The sequence below is a fragment of the Diorhabda sublineata genome, chromosome X (genome assembly GCF_026230105.1).
Source record: "Diorhabda sublineata isolate icDioSubl1.1 chromosome X, icDioSubl1.1, whole genome shotgun sequence".
Taxonomy (NCBI): Eukaryota; Metazoa; Arthropoda; class Insecta; order Coleoptera; family Chrysomelidae; genus Diorhabda; species Diorhabda sublineata.
In genome coordinates this window covers 34,546,803-34,558,676 of record NC_079485.1, presented here as the reverse complement: position 1 = coordinate 34,558,676, position 11,874 = coordinate 34,546,803, and positions in this window count along the sequence as shown.

The window sequence follows — 11,874 nt, the reverse complement described above, 5'->3', positions numbered from 1 at the left end:
ATAAAACATTTTGGTTTGAATTTATCAGAAAGGTGAGCACAAATATTTATAATGAAGTATACTGAAATAACGTGTTCCTTTACATCAATGCTATTCATTGACAATTTAAAAGTTTATCTACCTTCTAAATTAGTCCTTCAACCTTACGATAAAAAGAAAACTTGAAAAAATATAGAAAATATTGTCGAAAAACAATTTTTATAGCGCGAACTATCAATGAAACCTCATGTAAGTAAACATTTCTGATCTACTTGTGACATGTCACGCAGTGTTATAGTGACTTTCGGGAGGATAACATAAAGTTAAATGGGAATAAGCAATCCTGTGTGTATGGGAGTAGCTATCAGAGCGGCTTTGTACCATTGTTTTGGATACATCAGATCGTTATAATGATTAGAAAAAGATTTATTAATGGTTCATATATCTAAAACTGAACAACCAACAACAACCAATAAGGTCACAAGTTTTATCAGCAGATCTGATGATTTTAGAGATAGAGATGCAGAAATAACTGCATAATCAACAGAAATATATAGAAGACTATATGGATCATCTTCTGTAATAGTATGTTAATCTACAAGGAAACAACTTTACAGAAAAGCGGTTCTAAGATTTGGTCTGAAATGAGGACTACAGAAAATTTAGTTTTGAAGCCAGCATATATTTTTTGATCTGATTTTATCACTTAACACATAATAAATAAATACAAAATAAAGCTTCTTGTGTTAAGTCAGATAATACATTTTTGCTAAATTGAATATTTGTTTCAATCCAAGTTAAAGAAGATACTGAATGCTTTATAAAAAAATATATTATTCTGAATGTGCTCATTCAATACACAAGCTTGGTTACTAGTGATATAAAATAAAAATCTTTTTTTTAAATACCGCAACGCTTTTATAACAAAACGAAAACAAAGAGGAAAATTTGTCTAAATTGTCTATGGAGACAAGTTCTTCTAAACCCAATCCTCGATTTTTTCTTTGGACAGCATCTGTTTTCATCTTTTTATTATAACAAGTACCTGGGCTTCGCCTTCTAAGTTTAATTTCATTTATATAAACTACAGCTTAATTTGTACCCCACATATATAAAGCCAGTTCATTTTGTTGTTTTCGACATAAACTTTTTTGTTAGTTGTTACATTTTCGAACTGTCCATCTTATCATCTTATTTCACTTTGTTTGTTTTCTCCATAACTTGATTGTAATCTTTGTATAGGCGGTTATGAGTTCTTAAAACACCCTCTACGTCGCCGAATTCCTAATCATTTGGAAGAAACGTGTGTCCAAGTGACAAAAATCGCATTGTATAGTTTGAGGATTTAATTAAGTTATTATTTATAGTACACAATACCAGTAGGTAATAATGGTAGAGGATGTTTTTTTATAAATCGAAGAAAGTTTCAATACTCCCGTCCTCTTTTTTTTAACGAGAAGTCCTCTTTCATCTTAATACGTAGAATATTTTCATGGTCAACATATTTTTATTGCCTTGATCTCAGCTCTGTTAAAAATTATATATTTGGCTACTTCCTTTTAGGCTTCAAGTATCTCACATCTTATACATCTATCTTTTTTTATTTTGAGGGACATTTTCTCCAGTTTTCAATGAAGGAAACTTGTTATCATTTGGTTGCTTTTCCGAAGTATTCTCTTACTGTACACATATGCAGTATTTCTATGGATCTAGTTTTTGTACTCACCCTAAGAATAGAATATCTCATCAAAAGATGCGCTAGGTCCTGTAACACACAAAAAACAAAATAAAAATTTTTGCAAAAGAAGTTAAAAGAGGAACAGAAGCTTTGTAGTAGTAAAAACATGTACAAACCTTGTAGGAGAGTACTGCGCTGACCTTCACTAAATGAATGTTATAACGTGTAAATGCAAAATCAAAAGAACGTAAATATTTAAAATCTTACAATCTACGTTAAGGGGCATTTTGGGTTAACTTTTTACCCTTTTCTAAATTATTGGATATATTTTTAACTATATGTCTTTTGCGAAATGTAGAGAGTCTATTAACAGTTTAAAAAAAAAATTTTCAACATTTTGTAGCTTCGCAATGCATCACGGGGCTCATATGATGAGATGACTAACATTCTTGAGAAACTTCACGTATTATTATTTAATTTAAAAGTACTCATAAACTAAGTCGAATAATATTCGAATGACCAAATTATAACTAAAATTTGCATAATAATATTCCACATAACTATCTTCCTACATTTTATAGACATAAATGCATTTAGTAGATTAGTGGAATACAACCAGATAGAAATGACAAAAAATCAAATACCGACAAGATTTTAAAACAACTTTAATCTAAATACAAAAACCAGACAAAATCAAACTAATCCAAATTCTAAAACCTTTAGCAATACGTAACCGTAAATTCTATTAGGAATGGTGAGTGACACAAAAATAACTTTTGCCATCTGCAAAACATTTTACACAGTTTTGATAATATGAAATGGAATTTAAGATGTTGAAAATTTTATTGGAACTGATACTTGCATTTCACAAGTAAAGTAAAGATCAAAATTAGTACCACAAATCCGTATATACCTAATTTATAGATATCCATATGCATTCAAAGAGTGAAATACTGAAAATGTAGTATGGCATCATTATACCCAGCTAAGTTCGGGAAGTAGTTCGATTAGAGAGGAGTCAGTACTTTATTACACTGTTCTGCATTATCACTATAGATAGATTGTAAGACTTTGTGACTTTGTTCAGTACTTTTTTAATAATAAATCAAAATGTTAATACGTTGTTCAAGATCCATGTTTAACGACAGACATTGCAAACCAGGAAAGCGACTATAGCGGTTATGGGTAAAGTACGGCTCCCGGAGTAAGTGCGGCCCTTGTGTCAGATTTTAACACTTGAAGAACTTGACAACACAGAAGAAAGGCTTATTAAAGACTAAATAAACGAAGCCAGCCACTAAATGTTTGAAAATAGGCACCTCCAGCAAAGTTTATAAATTCATTAAACACCAATAATGTTGACAAACGCATCTATTATTCGGACTTTACAAAAATTATGTTATAGGCTTACAAAAGACTTACTAATTGTATATGCATCTAGAACGTTAAAAGATGCTGGAATAAATTATAGTACTATAGAAAGGAAAAGTGGTGACATCTCATCAAACTGCACATATCTGTTTAATATGAAAGAATCGAATTTAAAGTTTGAACGGTGGGGTTAAAAGATGCTGAAATAAATTATAGTACCATAGAAAAAAAGTTAAATGAATACATCATAGATATGCTTCAAAGTCATTTAGGTATTATCTTTCTGGTGACAGATCATCAAACTTTACATAACACTTTAATATGAAAGAACCAAAGCAAAGTTTGAACGGTGACGATAATTAATTTCTCCGAAATCGCTTACGAAATTCAATATAAACCGGAAATTCAGAATAAAAACGAGCAAAAACAAAAAAATATTCGATGCAATTGATTCTTTCATGAGAATCCGCCGATATGAATAAAGTTAGAATAATTTCTTAGTAAACCTCATCAAACCAGCTGATAATGCAGATTCATGTAAAGATATCACTTAGACAATTTGCTAAATTGAAATAATTCAATCTAAATAAGATTTGATCAAAATATTTAAATTCACAATAATGGATCTATCCATATAAACTTATATTGTATATTAATCCTAACCTCCTTTCATACAGTTATGGAGGGAACAAGTACTTGAACCGTAGAGAAAAATATGATATATGGCTTATGGTAGGATATGACGGAGCATGTTAGTCTTGATCAAGTGTTCCTATAATTTACGTCTTATCAAAAGACATTTAACGTTCAGTTTCCAACTTACGAATGGTTCGGAGTTTTTTCTCATGTAACATTTCATAGGTAAATTACTAAAGAAATTGTGTATGTTTAAATTCAGAGCCCGATAAAATAATTTGGGCTGTACTTATTCGAAGTTACGAGGTCTTAAATTATTTCATACCATTTACTTCAAGTTTGTGATTAATAACTTGTGTTTTGCTTAATAGTATTGCTAATAATAATTGAGGTATTCGATTCAAAAAAGTATTATAAGATAGATTTCAATTATCTCAAGTTAAGGTACCTAAGTATATTTCACATACGTTTCCCACATAGAAAATGGAGGTAAATTTCTTGCAAATATACCATAAAATTATTATTATCTATATCTTAATCTCAATTATTGTTCGGGGCCTTAAGTTTAGGCAGAACCAATACTCTGATTTTTATATTCTAGGTATGCGGCGTCAAAGAACCATAATAATCAAAGACCCAACAAAATATGTATGAATATTATAAATTCTCTTCAAATTTTTGATATGTGTTTTTAAAGTTTCCAAGAAAGATCAATTGCAAGATTTAGTGGATTGAGACTACAGGAAGAGTTGCTGGTCTCCACCTAGAAGAACTGTTATCTGATCTGTTCACTGTCATGTTTTTTTAATATTTATAAAACACAAACTACTACCTACAGTTGAGTGAATATTAATTTTTTATATATGGCCAGAATTATGAAAATTATGAAACGTTAAGTTAATTGTACATTCCCTACTTTTTATCATAGCGGCGATGTGTTTATATTGTTTTTTAGAACCAATTTCGGGGAAGGCTTTGATTGATTTGATGTGTTCAATTCCACGAATTTAGCTGTTTTCAATAGGTCCCTTAATGCAGTGAATAAGGATTTTATATATTTCAATTCTTAGAAGATACCTGCTACAAAACTGATATCAGAATTTATAATAATAAATTACTGATTATGAAAAAAACAGGTTTTCTGAAATTTATAATAGATATATAAAGTCTACAAATTTTATGTAAGGACCTCAAAGATACAAATTGATTGCAATATTTTCCAATGTTTAAATTTAATCAACTTCATACTGAATTATTCTTCGCAAATGTAAGATTTTATGGTAGGAGCGATTATAATCCAACCGCGAAAGTTCAAAGGCATATACAAAAAAATTGTAAATCATCTTAAATTGAGGGACAGATTTAACGGATAATGTATTCCCTGCCAACGGTTATCAATATTAAATAGTTCATCCGCCATCCAACGTATAAATAAAAGTACGAATAATATTGAAAATAATTCAGATAATTGTTGTTAGTTTGGATGGCCCTATTTTACCAATTTTTCTGGGGTTGCCAAGATTATTGTTCTTTATATCTATAACAGGATTTGTAGTAAACTGCCTTTTAACACTTTTACATTATCATCAGTGCACTGATAACTTGTCTTGATTGATTGACTTGATTGTCTAATGAAATTAAGTCAACCTATTTTTCAATAAGGATTAAGAATATGGGTAATTTGATTTATCCCTCTAAAAGTGTTATTAAAATTTCTCTGAAAAGACTAATCTAATATCAATTTATGTGGAGGAAAAATATCGAAAGATTTAAATAAACAAAAAATTCTATTTTAGACAATGTTGTAGGTGTTGTTTTACTTTGTAGTTATTGTTTTTCATTTGTTCTTTGTACTGTCACAAAAGACAGTTGGCATAGATGTCAAGAAAAAATAACTTATGTCATCTATGTAGGTCTATCTTATATAAAATTACGAATGTAAATAGATATATATGCCCACCACTATTTAACTAAACAGTCATGTTTATTAAAAAATCTTTGGATTCAAAGTAATGCACAGTACCTATATACACAGAATGATGGGTACTACATTGGAACCAAATACATTGGTCCTTCGAACCGGATACTTTTGTACACGTTGAAAATACACAAATTATCTAAAATAACGATTAATTGTTATGTAGTGGTAAACGTAAACTTTAGAATTAATAATCGCAGCAGAGCTTACATATTCTTTCTATCCACACAACTCCTATAACCCACGTTCACAAGTAAGTTCCTTTTTTATTTTACTAAATCTCAATGGCAAACAGGAGCTGAGAATTCTAGTTAGTAACCGCAGCAGTTTCAAGAGGCAGTTAATGTTATTCAATAACTTCCAAATTAGATGTTAACAATCTATCAAGCATTTACGTCACCAATTCAACACAAAGATTAGCAAAAATTGAAACGTTACAAGATCTATTTCTCGGGGTACAAAATGAAATTGCAATGTTAGGGAATGATCAAGATATGGAAGAAACAGAAACATTTCAAGATTCTTATTACAAGTCAACAAGCCTAGCCAAACAAATTATAGTTAACAGATAACTTTAATAAATCAATGCCAGACAATGTTGGAAGAGAAAGTCCTGACAGCTTTGTTTATTCAAAAGGAAGTATTGTTTCTGCAGACAGTCACAGACCAGCAGGTGACTATGTTATAGTGCAAACCATTATAGTGGTCAAAATCATGTTGCAAGGTGTGTAAAAATGGTCGACTTCACACATTAATACACAAATCTAAGGATATTATTTCAAAGGTAATACCTAATAGAAGCACTAAAAATACAGTGGTCAACTGCGCAACTGCTGTGCTAGAATCACGGGTTCAGTTATCAACTGCATTAATAAATGTTTTGGATTACCAGGGAGAAACTCAATTTTATTTCTGAACGAGCACGTGAGTTTTTGAAACTTCGCACTAACGCAAATTTAGGAGGCAATAATCAAGGATTATGTCATATTACACTTTAGACAAAAATAAAAATACAATCAAAATATAACGGTTACTCACTATTACCCGATGTATTTCAAATCGCAAACTATTCGTATGCTGTTAGGTGCATTTTTTATGATCTATTGTGTGTGGGACAAACACGTCAGAAATCACTAATATTGCAACAGACAAAGTTAAGATGGATTGTGTCAGGTCCATTATTTAATGTCAATCCTTAATAGAACACTTCATATTTTTGTCAATTAACGAACTTAACAAAAACATAGAGAAATTTTGGAAACTTGATAAATTCACTACGAATAGAATTCCTTTTAGTGAAAAAGAAATAATTTGCGAAAATAACTTTAAATAAACTACAACTCGGGAGGCTGATGGAAAATTCCATGTCAAAATCCCGTTTAATTCTAATACAACTGAAATAGGTAATTCATACGCAATGTACTCTGATATCATCAATGAATATTCACTCAATCATATGACAAAAACTTAATCTAATTCCAAAAGGGGATTCTGTCTTCCTCACCATTCAGTTATAAAAATTTATATAAAACCATTAAACTGCGAGTGGTCTTTGATTGTTCATGTAACTTAAATTCTGGTCTGTCAATTAATGAAACTCAGTGTACAGGTCCAACAATATAAAATGATATATTTGCTATTCTTGGGAGATTCAGAACCTATACTTATGTACAGACAAGTGACGTAGCTAAAATTTCCCGCCAAATATGGACATATCCTGTTCATAAACAATATCAACGAATAATTTGACGAAAAAATCATGAAGAAACTTTAGAACATTACGAACTGAACACTGTTACATACGGCACCACAGCAACACCATTTGTAGCAATTCGACCTCTTATGCAATTATCTTTTTACAATCAGGATGATTTTCCAAACGAGTCTAGGGTAATCAAAGAAGACTTCTTTGTCGATGAATTTTTAACAGGGACAAATTCGATTACAGACATCCAGACAAAAAAAATGTTAGCGCTATATTAGAATCTTCAGGTTTTTCTCTACGTAACTGGATAAGTAATGTAGACTTTATTAACGACAACGTTAATAATGTAGCAAATGAAACTATTAACTTATGTAATAAAGTAAACAAGATGCTAGGTAATCAATGGAATCAAGTTTCGGCTTCATTTTCCTACACCTTCAATTTAAACAATCAATTACAAATAACAAAATGGACAGTTATTGCAACAGTAGCTCAATTATATGATATTTAGTTTTGTTAGCACTTACAGTCATTATAGCTAAATTTGCAATTCAAGAATTATGGCAACTTCGTTTAGGGTAAGATGAATCTCTTACCTTTAGTTTACAAAGTGGTAACGATTTAAAAATAAATTTAAACACGTTAACACAATCCGCGCTTAAAACTTTGTGCAGCTTTACTCTCAGCTCAATCAGCGGATACATTTAAATCGTTTATTAATGTAAAGCTGACATCTAAATATTACTGGTGTGACTCTAAAATTGTGTTGTCACCTAATGTCGCAAATCGTATATCAGAAATTCAAACTTCAACTAATCTGGTGTTACATTCGATCTACTGAAAATACTATTGATGCAATAACACGTGTTATTTTACCAGATCACTTAGCAAAGTTTAATATTTGATGGCATAGTCCTGAATGCGTATCTTTGAGATTCGACCAGTGTCCAAAACTTTCACTTGAAAGTATCACGGATAATACATTAGAAGCACGTAATCAAATTAGTTCATGTCATGCATCCAGTTGTCAAAACATATTTTTAATCATGAATTGTCCTTTATTTAGTAGACTAAATAGAGTCCGGTTTACGAATAATTACAAATAACCAAAATCTGAAAGAAATTATGACTCTTTAACGGTTACCGAGTTAAATACAGCATTAATCAAGTTAATTAAAGTGGTTCAGTTTGAAAATTTTTCATACGAAATTGAATTATAACAATCTGGTAAACAGGTACAAGCAAAGAGTAGCCTGTTGAACTTAGCTCCATTCATAGATGATGAAGGGTTGATTAGATTTGGAGATAGGCCACATTTATCAAAATTCTCATTTAAAAAAACATCCTATCACCATAAAAAGCTGTTACATGCAAGTCCAAAGCTTTTGCTGAGTGTTGTTTTGGCCAATTAACGGTAAAAACTTATCAAAATACATAGGTAGAAAGTGTATCAAGTTTTTTAGGTTTAAAGCTAAACCAGGAAATCAGCTCATGGGTTCTCTCCCAATGCAAAGAACCGATTTTAATTATTCTTTTCACTCAATAGGTATACACATTGGGATAGAAAAGTAAACGGTGTGTTTAATGAATTATGTTAGGAAAAACTAAACAAATTAGAAATCAGAAAATCATCACACTATTGTTATCTTTTGATATTTCCACTTAATGTAAGTAATGATAAATATTAAATGAGTAAATAATAATTGACTTGACATTGCCAACACATTCAACAAATACTTCACTAAAGTTGTAAATAGATAGGTAAATAAAAGCTTTTCTCTAAAATCATTGATGAATACCAGTAAATCCCTACTCATTTTCATGATACTCCAGGAATAAAAGAAAAGTTATAGACGTAATACAAGCATTAAAAAAACAGAAAAGCGACAGGAAAAATTTGCAGTATATAATAGCATTGCGTATCATGTATGGGACCAGTTATAGATGAAATCCAAAATATCAACATTAATTGTAACTTTCCACGACAGTAATACTACACTTAATGGGAACGGAAGCTGAGACGAAATATAAAAACAACGAATGTTGATAATCAAATAAAAAACACAGATGCTGATCAAAATGAAAAAAAAGGGAGTCAAAGGTACCTACCACAACGATATTGTAATGTTTTTTTTTTTATATATTGAAACAGTTTTCAAACGGTAGGGTGAATTTATACACACTGTGTATCTAGCTTACGTAATTTACTAAAAGACTAAAACTAAACTATTCACTATGCATTAATACTTATGACTCAATACTTATCTAATTTATTCAAATTAACCATTAGATTTTATTTTACTATTCCGATGTGTTCACTACTACATCAAATGATATACTGACTACTAAGATAGAAACTCATTATTTACTCTAGCTCCGTTTACAACATGTTCAAATTCCTGGAAACATCTAATTTGTCGTGAACAAAGAAAAAAGCCTTCTTAGAAAACTTAGAAAATAGCCACAAAATAATGTAAACATGTTATGAAAACAATACAAAGAGATTTCCGCCACGTAACCGGCGCATTTAGCATCGATGAACATAATTGAACAGGACCGGCTTCACAGTCTATCTCAGTAGACGAGTTCGTAATAATATGAAGAAATTGAACGCATACTCAAGTGCAATGTCAAGGTAACTTTATGTACATAAAAAATTCAAAGTATGGTATAAAATCAGGTTTGTGTTGAATGGTACAGTTACTCGTCACAATTGTAGATATTATAGAGATTCTGATCATGGGAAATCTAAAAGCCTTTGTGTACAACATAAAGTAAACCTGATAAAAAACTGGAAATCATTTTCTTTAACTAATCACTCCTCAGAACTATTTATATGTTTTTCGTGATAGTTTCTTGTGATTTTAGGTTTCTTTTCTATGAAAATCAGTTTATAATAATATGTAAAAATTGACGTTTCAACCTACTTCGGTATTTATCAAAATATTTTTGATAAGGACGAGAATATCATGAAAAACTGAATATTAACTTTATGAATATTAACTTAAGGGGCTTCAAAATTCAGTATTCAAAAAAAACGTCATTTTGAATATTGAGTTTCGAAACTTATAAATTTAATGTTTTCACAAGAATTAACAAAAGTTAAAATGGCCCGAAAAATCTTTATTAATTATTTGCCAGACGATGAATACATAAGTATTCGCAAGCTCGGATTGTATATTAGTTAGTCGGAAGTTAGTCGACTGTGGTGTTTCATCGCCAATTCCCAATAAGAAAACGCTCATAATCTAGGATATCGTTGCAATTTAAATATATATATATATATATATATATATATATATATATATATATATATATATATATATATATATATATATATATATATATAAGCGTTTTCTTATTGGGAACTTTGGGAACTTTAATATATTTTCCGAGATTTCGAATATTTATGTATTCATCGTCTTCCAAAGCTTCGTTTGTATTTTAAAATTATACTCATATTTAAAAATTAAAAATAACATCTAATTAGTTACGTTATTGTAATTTGGAACAACCGAGCATAGAGCTACAGAGGAGGGCCTGGACATAACGATTACTCCTCAACTTACGAGAAGTTCAACTCGATCTTTCCATGATCGTTCTGCATTCAGTGGTAGTCAAAGCAATACAAGTCATCAACTCTAGTTGATGACTAAGCAGTAACAAGTGTATTGTGTACTTTCTACCTATGTTGTAGTGTTTTAGTATCTGAAGTTTGTTGTAGAGCGGCTTTCCTTTTATTTCGGTTGTTTCTGCTGCTTTCTCTGGCTAACTTTGGGAAGTGATCAAATATCAACTGATTATGTCGAATGAGCTTAGTGGAAAAAAGAAAAAAAGAAATGAAAGAAAACGTAAGGGAACTGCCAGAAATTAGTTCATTTTGTAAGCTCCCTACATCTGGGACTAAAGAAGACATTAATGATTATGAGATTTAAGGGCAGTTCTCCCTACTACTTCCAAACCAACCTAACTGTAGACATGAACTCAAGAGTTAGAAATTATATCTAATTAATCTAAAGCCAAAGAGAAAGCGAAGATTCCGACGATAAAGAAGAAGGACAGTTGTTCTTAGCATTCAGTGATATTGCAAACTACAGTGCTTCTTTGAATGAAGAAGAGAAAATTTCAATATAGCTTTTAGAACCGTACCGACGACTTGAAGATCCGTTTCCAAAAGACGGCACATGGTGCCACAGTGGCTCAAATATTAAGTACATTACTTATGTTGGTTCCCTGGAAAATGGAATCAATTTTTGATTCAATACCGATCATTCGAGAACGCATTATTTCTTATATACAAGTGACGATATCATCTTCCACAAATATCTTCAATGGTCCTCCCCCTGTCCCATATTTACTCGATCCGTTCTCGAACAATTATGAAAGTGATAATGATTGGTCAATCCGATCATAGTATCCGAAAAGTCCTTGTATAACGCAGTCACCGATTTTAGAGACTTTTTGTCTATTGTGGTTCCTTCATTCTGAATTTTTTACATTTGATCAGAAACGATTCAGATATTATCA